The following is a 15,983-nucleotide window of genomic DNA, read 5'->3' on the forward strand; positions in this document are numbered from 1 at the left end:
ATAGTGAGATTTAATTGGGCATTACGACAAAGTACATAGACCGCTATCCAGCATGCATCTATGCCTAAAAAGTCCACCTTCAGGTTATCATCCGAACCCCTTCCAGTATTAAGTTGCTAACAACAGACAATTGCATTAAGTATTGCGCGTAATGTAATCAATAACTACATCCTCGGACATAGCATCCATGTTTTATCCCTAGTGGCAACAACACATCCATAACCTTAGGGGTTCTTGTCACTCCCCCAGATTCACGGAGACATGAACCCACTATCGAGCATAAATACTCCCTCTTGGAGTTACAAGCATCAACTTGGCCAGAGCATCTACTAGTAACGGAGAGCATGCAAGATCATAAACAACACATAGATATAAATTGATAATCAACATAACATGGTATTCTCTATTCATCGGATCCCAACAAACACAACATATAGCATTACAGATAGATGATCTTGATCATGTTCGGCAGCTCACAAGACCCGACAATTAAGCACAGTGAGGAGAAGACAACCATCTAGCTACTGCTATGGACCCATAGTCCAGGGGTAGACTACTCACTCATCACTCCGGAGGCGACCATGGCGGTGTAGAGTCCTCCGGGAGATGAATCCCCTCTCCGGCAGGGTGCCGGAGGCGATCTCCTGAATCCCCCGAGATGGGATTGGCGGCGTGATACGTCTCCGACGTATCGATAATTTCTTATGTTCCATGCCACATTATTGATGTTATCTACATGTTTTATGCACACTTTATGTCATATTCGTGCATTTTCTGGAACTAACCTATTAACAAGATGCCGAAGTGCCGATTCTTGTTTCTGCTGTTTTTGGTTTCGTAAATCCTAGTAAGGAAATATTCTCGGAATTGGACGAAATCAAAGCCCAGGGGCCTATTTTCTCACGAAGCTTCCAGAAGTCCGAAGGAGAGACGAAGAGGGGCCACGGAGGGGCCACACTATAGGGCGGCGCGGCCCCCCCCTTGGCCGCGCGGCCCTGTGGTGTGGGGCCCCCGTGCCGCCTCTTGACCTGCCCTTCCGCCCATAAAAAGTCTCCGTGACGAAACCCCCAGTACCGAGAGCCACGATACGGAAAACCTTCCAGAGACGCCGCCGCCACCGATCCCATCTCGGGGGATCCAGGAGATCGCCTCCGGCACCCTGCCGGAGAGGGGAATCATCTCCCGAGGACTCTACGCCGCCATGGTCGCCTCCGGTGTGATGTGTGAGTAGTCTACCCCTGGACTATGGGTCCATAGCAGTAGCTAGATGGTTGTCTTCTCCCCATTGTGCTATCATTGTCGGATCTTGTGAGCTGCCTAACATGATCAAGATCATCTATCTGTAATTCTATATGTTGCATTTGTTGGGATCCGATGAATAGAGAATACTTGTTATGTTGATTATCAAAGTTATATCTATGTGTTGTTTATGATCTTGCATGCTCTCCGTTACTAGTAGATGCTCTGGCCAAGTAGATGCTTGTAACTCCAAGAGGGAGTACTTATGCTCGATAGTGGGTTCATGCCTGCATTGACACCGGGACAAAGGATGTGAAAGTTCTAAGGTTGTGTTGTGCTGTTGCCACTAGGGATAAAACATTAGTGCTATGTTCAAGGATGTAGTCACTAGTTACATTACGCACCATACTTAATGCAATTGTCTGTTGTTAGCAACTTAATACTGGAAGGGGTTCGGATGATAACCTGAAGGTGGACTTTTTAGGCATAGATGCAGTTGGATGACGGTCTATGTACTTTGTCGTAATGCCCAATTAAATCTCACTATACTCATCATAATATGTATGTGCATGGGCATGCTCTCTTTATTTCTCAATTGCCCAACTGTAATTTGTTCACCCAACATGCTGTTCGTCTTATGGGAGAGACACCTCTAGTGAACTGTGGACCCCAGTCCAATTCTCTTACTGAAATACAATCTACTGCAATACTTGTTCTACTGTTTTCTGCAAACAATCATCTTCCACACAATACGGTTAATCCTTTGTTACAGCAAGCCGGTGAGATTGACAACCTCACTGTTTCGTTGGGGCAAAGTACTTTGGTTGTGTTGTGCAGGTTCCACGTTGGCGCCGGAATCCCTGGTGTTGCGCCGCACTACATCCCGCCGCCATCAACCTTCAACGTGCTTCTTGGCTCCTCCTGGTTCGATAAACCTTGGTTTCTTTCTGAGGGAAAACTTGCTGCTGTGCGCATCATACCTTCCTCTTGGGGTTGCCCAACGAACGTGTGAAATACACGCCATCAAGCTCTTTTTCTGGCGCCGTTGCCGGGGAGATCAAGACACGCTGCAAGGGGAGTCTCCACTTCTCAATCTCTTTACTTTGTTTTTGTCTTGCTTAGTTTTATTTACTACTTTGTTTGCTGCACTAAATCAAAATACAAAAAAATTAGTTGCTAGTTTTACTTTACTTGCTATCTTGTTTGCTATATCGAAAACACAAAAAAATTAGTTTACTTGCATTTACTTTATCTAGTTTGCTTTATTTACTGTTGCTAAAATGGCCAACGCTGAAAACACTAAGTTGTGTGACTTCACAACCACAAATAATAATGATTTCTTATGCACACCTATTGCTCCACCTGCTACTACAGCAGAATTCTTTGAAATTAAACCTCCTTTACTGAATCTTGTTATGCGAGAGCAATTTTCTGGTGTTAGTTCTGATAATGCTGCTGCCCATCTCAATAATTTTGTTGAACTATGTGAAATGCAAAAATATAAAGATGTAGATGGTGATATTATTAAACTAAAATTGTTCCCTTTCTCATTAAGAGGAAGAGCTAAAGATTGGTTGCTATCTCTGCCTAAGAATAGTATTGATTCATGGACTAAATGCAAGGATGCTTTTATTGGTAGATATTATCCCCCTGCTAAAATTATATCTTTGAGGAGTAGCATAATGAATTTTAAACAATTAGATACTGAACATGTTGCTCAAGCTTGGGAAAGAATGAAATCTCTGGTTAAAAATTGCCCAACCCATGGACTGACTACTTGGATGATCATCCAAACCTTCTATGCAGGACTAAATTTTTCTTCACGGAATTTATTGGATTCGGCTGCTGGAGGTACCTTTATGTCCATCACTCTTGGTGAAGCAACAAAGCTTCTTGATAATATGATGATCAACTACTCTGAATGGCACACGGAAAGAGCTCCACAAGGTAAGAAGGTAAATTCTGTCGAAGAAACCTCTTCCTTGAGTGATAAGATTGATGCTATTATGTCTATGCTTGTGAATGATAGGACTAATATTGATCCTAATAATGTTCCATTAGCTTCATTGGTTGCACAAGAAGAACATGTTGATGTAAACTTCATTAAAAATAATAATTTCAACAACAATGCTTACCGGAACAATTCTAGTAACAACTATAGGCCATATCCTTATAATAATGGCAACGGCTATGGTAATTCTTATGGGAATTCTTATAACAATAATAGGAGTTCACCCCCTGGACTTGAAGCCATGCTTAAAGAATTTATTAGTACACAAACTGCTTTTAACAAATCTGTTGAAGAAAAGCTTGGGAAAATTGATATACTTGCTTCTAAAGTCGATAGTCTTGCTGCTGATGTTGATCTTTTGAAATCAAAAGTTTTGCCTAATGAGAATCATCATAATAAAATTGTTACTACAGCAAATGCCATTCAAGTTAGAATTAATGAGAATATAAGATTAATGGCTGAACTGCGTGCTAGGTGGGATAGAGAAGAAAATGAAAAACTAGCTAAAGAGAAGAATATAGCTAAAGTTTGGACTATTACCACCACTAGTAATGCTAATGTTACACATGTTGCTGCACCTCCTACTAATACTAATAAAAGAATTGGTGTTAGCAATGTTTCCACTTCTAATGCAAAGCGCGAAAAACTGCCTGAAACTGCTAAAACTGCTGAAACTGCCTGTGATAAAGCTGCTGAAATTTTTTTCCAACATTGGGGATGATGATCCCATTGCTTTAGATTATAATGGTTTGAATTTTGATGATTGCCACATCTCTGAAGTTATAAAGTTCTTGCAAAAACTTGCTAAAAGTCCTAATGCTAGCGCTATAAATTTGGCTTTCACGCATCATATTACAAATGCTCTCATAAAAGCTAGAGAAGAGAAACTAGAGCGTGAAGCCTCTGTTCCTAAAAAGCTAGAGGATGGTTGGGAGCCCATCATTAAGATGAAGGTTAAAGATTTTGATTGTAATGTTTTATGTGATCTTGGTGCAAGTATTTCTGTTATGCCTAAGAAAATTTATAATATGCTTGACTTGCCACCGCTGAAAAATTGTTATTTGGATGTTAATCTTGCTGATCATTCTACAAAGAAACCTTTGGGAAAAGTTGATAATGTTCGCATTACCGTTAACAATAACCTTGTCCCCGTTGATTTTGTTGTCTTGGATATTGAATGCAATGCATCTTGTCCCATTATATTGGGAAGACCTTTTCTTCGAACTGTTGGTGCTATTATTGATATGAAGGAAGGTAATATAAAATATCAATTTCCTCTCAAGAAAGGTATGGAACACTTCCCTAGAAAGAGAATGAAGGTACCTTTTGATTCTAGTATGAGAACAAATTATGATGTTGACACTTCGTCTCTTGATAATACTTGATACACACTTTCTGCGCTTAGCTGAAAGGCGTTAAAGAAAAGCGTTTATGGGAGACAACCCATGTTTTTACCTACAGTACTTTGTTTTTATTTTGTGTCTTGGAAGTTGTTTACTACTGTAGCAACCTCTCCTTATCTTAGTTTTGTGTTTTGTTGTGCCAAGTTAAGCCGTTGATAGAAAAGTAAGTACTAGATTTGGATTACTGCACAGTTCCAGATTTCTTTGCTGTCACGAATCTGGGTCCACCTCCCTGTAGGTAACTCAGAAAATTATGCCAATTTACGTGTGTGATCCTCAGATATGTACGCAACTTTAGTTCAATTTGAGCATTTTCATTTGAGCAAGTCTGGTGCCATTTTAAAATTCGTCAATATGAACTGTTCTGTTTTGACAGATTCTGCCTTTTATTTCGCATTGCCTCTTTCGCTATGTTGGATGAATTTCTTTGATCCACTAATGTCCAGTAGCATTATGCAATGTCCAGAAGTGTTAAGAATGATTGTGTCACCTCTGAATATGTCAATTTATATTGTGCACTAACCCTCTAATGAGTTGTTTCGAGTTTGGTGTGGAGGAAGTTTTCAAGGATCAAGAGAGGAGTATGATGCAACATGATCAAGGAGAGTGAAAGCTCTAAGCTTGGGGATGCACCCGGTGGTTCACCCCTGCATATATCAAGAAGACTCAAGCGTCTAAGCTTGGGGATGCCCAAGGCATCCCCTTCTTCATCGACAACATTATCAGGTTCCTCCCCTGAAACTATATTTTTATTCCATCACATCTTATGTGCTTTTTCTTGGAGCGTCGGTTTGTTTTTGTTTTTGTTTTGTTTGAATAAAATGGATCCTAGCATTCACTTTATGGGAGAGAGACACGCTCCGCTGTAGCATATGGACAAGTATGTCCTTGGTTTCTACTCGTAGTATTCATGGCGAAATTTCTCCTTCGTTAAATTGTTATATGGTTGGAATTGGAAAATGATACATGTAGTAATTGCTATAAATGTTTTGGGTAATGTGATACTTGGCAATTGTTGTGCTCATGTTTAAGCTCTTGCATCATATGCTTTCCACCCATTAATGAAGAAATACATAGAGCATGCTAAAATTTGGTTTGCATATTTGGTTTCTCTAAGGTCTAGATAATTTCTAGTATTGAGTTTGAACAACAAGGAAGACAGTGTAGAGTCTTATAATGTTTTCAATATGTCTTTTATGTGAGTTTTGCTGCACCGGTTCATCCTTGTGTTTGTTTCAAATAAGCTTTGCTAGCCTAAACCTTGTATCGAGAGGGAATACTTCTCATGCATCCAAAATACTTGAGCCAACCACTATGCCATTTGTGTCCACCATACCTACCTATACTACATGGTATTTTCCGCCATTCCAAAGTAAATTGCTTGAGTGCTACCTTTAAAATTCCATCATTCACCTTTGCAATATATAGCTCATGGGACAAATAGCTTAAAAACTATTGTGGTATTGAATATGTAATTATGCACTTTATCTCTTATTAAGTTGCTTGTTGTGCGATAACCATGTTTACTGGGGACGCCATCAACTATTCATTGTTGAATTTCATGTGAGTTGCTATGCATGTTCGTCTTGTCTGAAGCAAGAGAGATCTACCACCATATGGTTAAGCATGCATATGTTAGAGAAGAACATTGGGCCGCTAACTAAAGCCATGCTCCATGGTGGAAGTTTCAGTTTTGGACAACAATCCTCAAATCTCAAATGAGAAAATTATTAATTGTTGTTATATGCTTATGCATAAAAGAGGAGTCCATTATCTGTTGTCTATGTTGTCCCGGTATGGATGTCTAAGTTGAAGAATAATCAATAGCGAGAAATCCAATGCGAGCTTTCTCCTTAGACCTTTGTACAAAGTGCGGCATAGAGGTACCCCTTTGTGACACTTGGTAAAAACAATGCATTGTGATGATCCGGTAGTCCAAGCTAATTAGGACAAGGTGCGGGCACTATTAGTACACTATGCATGAGGCTTGCAACTTATAAGATATAATTTACATGATGCATATGCTTTATTACTACCGTTGACAAAATTGTTTCATGTTTTCAAAATCAAAGCTCTAGCACAAATATAGCAATCGATGCTTTTCCTCTATGGAGGACCATTCTTTTATTTTCAATGTTGAGTCAGTTCACCTATTTCTCTCCACCTCAAGAAGCAAACACTTGTGTGAACTGTGCATTGATTCCTACATACTTGCTTATTGCACTTATTATATTACTCTATGTTGACAATATCCATGAGATATACATGTTACAAGTTGAAAGCAACCGCTGAAACTTAATCTTCTTTTGTGTTGTTTCAATGCCTTTACTTTGAATTATTGCTTTATGAGTTAACTCTTATGCAAGACTTATTGATGTTTGTCTTGAAGTACTATTCATGAAAAGTCTTTGCTTTATGATTCACTTGTTTACTCATGTCATATACATTGTTTTGATCGCTGCATTCACTACATATGCTTTACAAATAGTATGATCAAGATTATGATGGCATGTCACTCCAGAAATTATCTGTGTTATCGTTTTACCTGCTCGGGACGAGCAGAACTAAGCTTGGGGATGCTGATACGTCTCCGACGTATTGATAATTTCTTATGTTCCATGCCACATTATTGATGTTATCTACATGTTTTATGCACACTTTATGTCATATTCGTGCATTTTCTGGAACTAACCTATTAACAAGATGCCGAAGTGCCAGTTGCTGTTTTCTGCTGTTTTTGGTTTCAGAAATCCTAGTAAGGAAATATTCTCGGAATTGGACGAAATCAAAGCCCAGGGGCCTATTTTCTCACGAAGCTTCCAGAAGTCCGAAGGAGAGACGAAGAGGGGTCACGGAGGGGCCACACTATAGGGCGGCGCGCCCCCCCCCTTGGTCGCGCGGCCCTGTGGTGTGGGGCCCCCGTGCCGCCTCTTGACCTGCCCTTCCGCCTATAAAAAGTCTCCGTGACAAAACCCCCAGTACCGAGAGCCACGATACGGAAAACCTTCCAGAGACGCCGCCGCCGCCGATCCCATCTCGGGGGATCCAGGAGATCGCCTCCGGCACCCTGCCGGAGAGGGGAATCATCTCCCGGAGGACTCTACGCCGCCATGGTTGCCTCCGGTGTGATGTGTGAGTAGTCTACCCCTGGACTATGGGTCCATAGCAGTAGCTAGATGGTTGTCTTCTCCCCATTGTGCTATCATTGTCGGATCTTGTGAGCTGCCTAACATGATCAAGATCATCTATCTGTAATTCTATATGTTGCGTTTGTTGGGATCCGATGAATAGAGAATACTTGTTATGTTGATTATCAAAGTTATATCTATGTGTTGTTTATGATCTTGCATGCTCTCCGTTACTAGTAGATGCTCTGGCCAAGTAGATGCTTGTAACTCCAAGAGGGAGTACTTATGCTCGATAGTGGGTTCATGCCTCGCATTGACACCGGGACAAAGCGATGAAAAGTTCTAAGGTTGTGTTGTGCTGTTGCCACTAGGGATAAAACATTAGTGCTATGTTCAAGGATGTAGTCACTAGTTACATTACGCACCATACTTAATGCAATTGTCTTTTGTTAGCAACTTAATACTGGAAGGGGTTCGGATGATAACCTGAAGGTGGACTTTTTAGGCATAGATGCAGTTGGATGACGGTCTATGTACTTTGTCGTAATGCCCAATTAAATCTCACTATACTCATCATGATATGTATGTGCATGGTCATGCTCTCTTTATTTGTCAATTGCCCAACTGTAATTTGTTCACCCAACATGCTGTTCGTCTTATGGGAGAGACACCTCTAGTGAACTGTGGACCCCGGTCCAATTCTCTTACTGAAATACAATCTACTGCAATACTTGTTCTACTGTTTTCTGCAAACAATCATCTTCCACACAATACGGTTAATCCTTTGTTACAGCAAGCCGGTGAGATTGACAACCTCACTGTTTCGTTGGGGCAAAGTACTTTGGTTGTGTTGTGCAGGTTCCACGTTGGCGCCGGAATCCCTGGTGTTGCGCCGCACTACATCCCGCCGCCATCAACCTTCAACGTGCTTCTTGGCTCCTCCTGGTTCGATAAACCTTGGTTTCTTTCTGAGGGAAAACTTGCTGCTGTGCGCATCATACCTTCCTCTTGGGGTTGCCCAACGAACGTGTGAAATACACGCCATCACGGCGGCGGCGTCTCTGGAAGGTTTTCCATATCGTGGCTCTCGGTACTGGGGGTTTTGCGACGAAGGCTATTTGTAGGCGGAAGGGCAGGTCAGGGGGCCACACGAGGGGCCCAGGAGACAGGGTGGCGCGGCCAGGGCTTGGGTCGCGCCGTCCTACCTCCTGGCCACCTCGTGGCCCCACTTCGTTGACTCTTCGGTCTTCTGGAAGCTTCGTGTGAAAATAGGCCCCTGGGCATTGATTTCGTCCAATTCCGAGAATATTTCCTTACTAGGATTTCTGAAACTAAAAACAGTAGAAAACAGCAACTGGCTCTTCGGCATCTTGTTAATAGGTTAGTTCCAGAAAATGCATAAATATGATGTAAAGTATGCATAAAACATGTAGATATCATCAATAATGTGGCATGGAACATAAGAAATTATCGATACGTCAGAGACGTATCAGCATCCCCAAGCTTAGTTTCTGCTCGTCCCGAGCAGGTAAACGATAACAAAGATAATTTATGGAGTGACATGCCATCATAACCTTGATCATACTATTGTAAGCATATGTAATGAATGCAGCGATCAAAACAATGTAAATGACATGAGTAAACAAATGAATCATATAGCAAAGACTTTTCATGAATAGTACTTTCAAGACAAGCATCAATAAGTCTTGCATAAGAGTTAACTCATAAAGCAATAATTCAAAGTAAAGACATTGAAGCAACACAAAGGAAGATGAAGTTTCAGCGGTTGCTTTCAACTTATAACATGTATATCTCATGGATATTGTCAATGTAAAGTAATATAACAAGTGCAATATGTAAGTATGTAGGAATCAATGCACAGTTCACACAAGTGTTTGCTTCTTGAGATGGAGAGAAATAGGTGAACTGACTCAACATAAAAGTAAAAGAAAGGTCCTTCAAAGAGGAAAGCATCGATTGCTATATTTGTGCTAGAGCTTTGATTTTGAAAACAAGAAACAATTTTGTCAACGGTAGTAATAAAGCATATGTGTTATGTAAATTATATCTTACAAGTTGCAAGCCTCATGCATAGTATACTAATAGTGCCCGCACCTTGTCCTAATTAGCTTGGATTACCGGGATTATCGCAATGCACATGTTTTAACCAAGTGTCACAAAGGGGTACCTCTATGCCGCCTGTACAAAGGTCTAAGGAGAAAGCTCGCATTGGATTTCTCGCTATTGATTATTCTCAACTTAGACATCCATACCGGGACAACATAGACAACAGATAATGGACTCCTCTTTAATGCATAAGCATGTAGCAACAATTAATTTTATCATATGAGATTGAGGATATTTGTCCAAAACTGAAACTTCCACCATGGATCATGGCTTTAGTTAGCGGCCCAATGTTCTTCTCTAACAATATGCATGCTCTAACCATTAGGTGGTAAATCTCCCTTACTTCAGATAAGACGGACATGCATAGAAACTCACATGATATTCAACAAAGAGTAGTTGATGGCGTCCCCAGGAACATGGTTATCGCACAACAAGCAACTTAATAAGAGATAAAGTGCATAAGTACATATTCAATACCACAATAGTTTTTAAGCTATTTGTCCCATGAGCTATATATTGCAAAGGTAGAGGATAGAAATTTAAAGGTATCACTCAAGCAATTTACTTTGGAATGGCGGAGAAATAGCATGTAGTAGGTAGGTATGGTGGACACAAATGGCATAGTGGTTGGCTCAAGGATTTTGGATGCATGAGAAGTATTCCCTCTCGATACAAGGTTTAGGCTAGCAAGGCTATTTGAAACAAACACAAGGATGAAGCGGTGCAGAAAAACTCACATAAAAACATATTGTAAACATTATAAGACTCTACACCATCTTCCTTGTTGTTCAAACTCAATACTAGAAATTATCTAGACCTTAGAGAGACCAAATATGTAAACCAAATTTTAGCATGCTTGACAAGGGATTAACTTGTCAATGCCTATGGATTGTAGGCTAGGGTTTAGTTAGAAGTAGAGGGCAAGTAGATCTCGAAGGTTTCAGCCGAAAAGTACTCGACGACTATGAAAACTAGGGTTTGCAGACAATGATTCGATTCTTTCTTTTGTCCCTCGACTCCCCCTTATATATGAGGTGAAGCCGAGGGATTCGTGCTATACAAGTTTACAGAGTCCGGGACGGTTTCTAACTCGTCCCGCCAGATTACAAACAACACTTCCTATTACAACTCTATTTCTTCCTTAAACGCATCTTGGGCTCCCGAATCTTCTTATTCTTCGGGTAGTGGGCCTTCAATAAACCCCGGGTACTATATTCGGCAGGCCCATTTGGGATGCCTATGTCAGTAGCCCCCGAGATTTTGCTTGAATTGTAAAGTCAGGGAAAATCTCCACTGTTTATTTTTACCCGAAAGCCTTAACTTTCTATATTTCTTCTCATAAAATTCTATATTGTACAGGGATATTGGTAATTGGGGCTAGTTCATCTGACGGATCAGGTACTAGTTAACTGCTCTAGTGGCAATCCGCAAAAACCTACTTCAAAATCACGTCCCTGGACATGATCTCGGGATACTGGTGTAAACTTCGACAGGTGCCGCTTAAGGTCTTACCATTCTGTCGAGTCCCAGTCAAATTTATCGGGTACCTAACGCGTCCGTTAGGATTTTTCTTCGTATCTGTTGATACGGATAAAAGTAGCAGAGCGCAGTCTTTGGCGATGCCACGCCCAGCAGAATGGATTCTGGGGTCTTACCTTCGCAAATTTGCGGCATTCAGAAATTGATCGCAACTTTGGCGTCCTGAGAATATATTGTCGAGTGCTTTTCCGGCTGTTGGAATGGCACATTTTATTGAGTCAAATATGACTTATATTGTTCTCCCGATGGGAGTATATGTAGAGTTAATTATAACTCGAAATATACTCTCTTGCTCTTCTATTTTTCCTTTGTTAATTTCATCGGGCACGCGAACAGCGTTCCCGATGGGAGTAGCCCCCGAGGCTACAGCCAAGAACTTGTGCTTGGTTGTAGGCTCAACATTTTATTCCACCTTGTCGCTATTTTGTCATTATTTCGCAATATGAACTCTTTCCACTTCTTCTTCTTCTCTCTCTTTATTTTTATATTTCTCGGGTGCGCGAACAGCGCTCCCGATGGGAGTGGCCCCCGAGGCTACAGCCAAGAACTTGTGCTTGGTTGTAGGCTCAACATTTTCTATATTGTCATACTCGAAATTTTACTTTTTGTCGGAGTAGCCCCCGAGCATTTGGGCAAAAACTTGTATTTGATCAAAGGCTCCCGAAGTATTGAATATTTCATCCTGTCGCCAATCTCTGAATACTTCCTTGTCGACATTCTTCACTTAATCAAATTTACTTCATCCTTGACAAGTAGTCGTGAATTTTCTGTCCTGTGGGTCCATTGCTTTCACCACGTTGACACGTCGTGCAAGTAGTGGACACATCGTCCTCCGCTTTTCCTGGCGCACGTACGGTAACGCCTATTTCAGTAAAAATACTCTTTTGCCCTTGTGTCTAGAAGATCCATCCTCACCACACGATTTCTTCATCCAACGGCACACTGCTTCACCCGAATCTTATATAAACCCTTCTTCAACCTTCGTTCATCCTCGCTTGCGCCGCTCACCTGTTCCTTTTCGCAAAACTTCCCTGCGCCCAACTCTCTCCAATCTTCCGTACGCACATACATTGCTCGCCTTGCCGTTGATGCCACCGCGCACGCGTTCGACTCGCCACAACACGCCGGAATCCAAGATGGCCGCCGAGGATCTTGAGTGGGAGAGATCCAAAATCTCCAATCAAGACATCAACACGCTGAAGAGGCTCGGCCTCATGACGAAGGAGGACGCCATCCGCTTTCCTAGCGAAGAAAGCTACCCCAAGCCTCCAATGGAGTATCGGGTTAGTTTTGTTGATCATCTCATCCGTGGCCTCTCTACCCCAATTCATGATTTTCTCCGCGGTCTTCTCTTTGTTTATGGGATTCAGCTGCACCAACTGACTCCCAATTCCATCCTCCACATTTCTATTTTTATCACCCTTTGCGAATGCTTCCTCGGAGTCCCTCCTAATTGGGCTCGTGGAAGCGTATTTTCTGCCTCCGCCGCAATGGCTCTCACAACGTCACCTATAACATAGGTGGCGTTGTTATCTCGTGTCCGCACTGATGTCGATTACTTCGACGTCAAGTTTCCCGACTCTGTCCAAGGATGGCGCAAGAGATGGCTCTACATCCACGAAGAAAGCGCCAATTCTGTGGAGCACAACATAGTTCCTTTCGACGGAAGTGCCAGGATTCAGCGTCGCCGTTCCTGGGATGCCGAAGCTTCTGAAGAAGAGAAAAAAGCGACAGAGGCGCTCATGGCTCGTATCCGTCATCTTCAAAACACTCGAGGCAAAGAGCTATCTGGTGTTCAAATTACTGCCTACTTCCTTAGGATTAGAGTGCAGCCTCTTCAGGCTCGCAAAAATCCCCTTTGGACGTATTCTGGTGAAAATGACGCCAACAGAATCTCCAGTGATCTTTCTGTAAAGGACTTGGAAAAATTGGTTCGAAGAATTTCTCGATTAGGCAAGAAGGATCCTATTCCCTCCTCCTGTCGAGTGGAACCATACAGTGCTTCCAATCCTCTTCCCGAGGTATTTTGTCTTCTCGAAGTTTTATCTTGTTTTGAACTGTTCCTCGTATCTTATTTGCAGTGGTATCTCACTTATTCTCTTTTGTCACTATTTCTTTGTAGAATCATCCTACTACGGCTTCCCTTCCTCCTCTTCCTGAGGATGGAGAGGTCGAAGAAAGAGCCGTTGTCGATGATGTCAACCAGGAGACCCCCTCTTTTGTGAATGAACCCGCAGATTCTCGAAAATCTGCGGGATCTACTGAGAAGGATGCTGCCTCTGAAGATACAACATCAGCACAATCTCCTCCTCCTGCTGTTTCTCCGAAGAGCAAAAGGAAAAGGAGCAATGCCGAAGATTCCGGGACCTCGAAACCCGAAAGCTGCTTCTGCACCTCGAAAAGCAGCTTATGATCCATACATCGAGAGTATCATCAGCTCGTAGGTTCCTTGCTCTTTTCCTTTTTTATTTGAAGAATTTTATTTTGCCTTGCTTTTTATGCTGCCACTATTTTGTCACAGTGATGATGAAGAAACTCCAACTTTAGATGTGGCTGCTCGAACGAGCACGTCACATACTTTAGTAATTTCAGAAAAACCAGTTGAAGGGGAGGAATCGTCGCCTCCTCAACAAAATGTTGATACATCTACTCCTTCGAGCCCCCGTGCCCCTTCACCAAAAAGGGCACGGGTTGAAAAGATTGTTGATTCTGCCCCTCAGTTGGGCAGTTCGTCGCCCCCGCTCCTAGATGATGTAAGTTTGTCGACATCTATATTTTCTTTATTTTATTTCTTCACATCTCTTTTTTTTTTTTTTTTTTTTTTATGCCGATGTTTCTCTTACTGTGTTCACGTTGAACAGCCTATGATCAAGGATCTTCTCCGCATCGGTTCCCAATTTATTGGGTACCGTGAATATGCTAATAGAGCCGAAGGTAACGACTGTCATACTTGTCGTTTTTCCTTAATTTGTCACTCCTGTTGCTTGCCGCGATTTTTTGATCTTTCTTCTCTCTTTTTTCCATATCTCGACAGAGAAATTTGCAGAGGCTAACGAACGCGCGACGCACCGGCTCAAAAACTTGAGCAAAGTGAGGCGGCTCGCAAGAAAGCCGAACTCGCTGCTAGCAAAGCCAAGGTCGAAGCCGATGAAGCTAAGGCGAAAGCTGCCGGTGTCGAGGAACTGCAGAAGAAACTTGAGGATGCGACAATCGCCTTGGATGAGCTCAAAGCTGCACAAGCTTCTCGTGACGAAGGAATCCTCAAGCGTTTGAAGTCGCAAAGTCGACGTACTCTGAGTAATATTATCAATCCCTTTTATTTTACTGCACTTCCTGTTTCTTGATTGTTTGACTGATGTCTTGTCTCGTGTGGCAGCCCAAACAAACCAGGATTTTGATCTGGATAATCCTGTCAACGATCCTCTCCTTGACGCACTTTCTCTTCTGGAGTTTCACGGGCGCGAGGTTCGTGAAGGCGTGGCAAATGCTAATGCAGGATTGTCAGCGTTGTTCCCTTATTTCTTCCCGAAGAAAGAAGAACCCGCAACTTTCCTTAACCTCGCCAAGATGTTTAATGCTTCGGAAGACCTGGGATTGAAGATGCGTCAGGAGAATATGAAGGTTGCTGTCGAGAGTACTGTTGCCCTGGTTGCTGACAGCCAACAAACGCTTGATTGGATGAAGGTTGGCGACACCAGTCAGATAGAGCAGTCAAGATGGAGGTCGCTGATCAAGGCGGCCAAGCCCAACACGAAGAAGATCTTGGCGTATCTGGGGATCAAGCCAGCTTCAACTCCTAGCTCCTCGAGGCCGGAGGTCTAGTTGCATGCCTCTCGTTTTTCTTCGTTTCTTTGCTTCGTCGCCAAAGTAGTCATTTGGCGACACGTACTTTCTTAACTCCACTGTAATGCCCTTGTAATTATTCCAAGAGATTAATGAAGACTTCTATCTTTGCTTGTTATTTGATGTTGTCTTGTTTATTTTTCAGTTGATATTTGATAACTATACTCCATCTTCTGCTTCCTTCCAATGTTTCGCCTTCTTCTTCCCGCGAGGAAAGATTTTGGTGATACCGCTCCTGTCGACGATACCTTGTCGCAAGAACTGGATGAACTTCGGCAACAACTTCAAGATGCGAAGAAGCAAACACTTGTGATGATGGAGCAATCTCGTAAGTCATCCGAAGCCGAAAAAATTGCTCTCCAACAAGCTCGCGAGGCCGTAGCTGCTAAGGAAATTGCTGCTTCCGAGGCTGAAAAGGCGACTATTCGAGAAAATTTCATGCTCGAATTAATGAATGAAGCCAGTGCAGATATGTCGGGTATGCCTGTTTCATCCGCTGATATCCTTTATCTGCATACTACTGTTTCTTTGAAGGTTTCCGCTTTTTTGTTTTGATAGGTGCCTTTACTGATGCTGCTGCCGAGGAAGAGAGGGTGAATGCTAGGACAACCCTCCTTGTTAATCTCTCCTTGGACCATGGTTCTTTGTTCTGGGCTACCCCGGAAAGGACCCGCCAAATTGTCAGATTTCAAG

This window comes from Lolium perenne, chromosome 7, assembly GCF_019359855.2.
Source record: "Lolium perenne isolate Kyuss_39 chromosome 7, Kyuss_2.0, whole genome shotgun sequence".
NCBI lineage: Eukaryota > Viridiplantae > Streptophyta > Magnoliopsida > Poales > Poaceae > Lolium > Lolium perenne.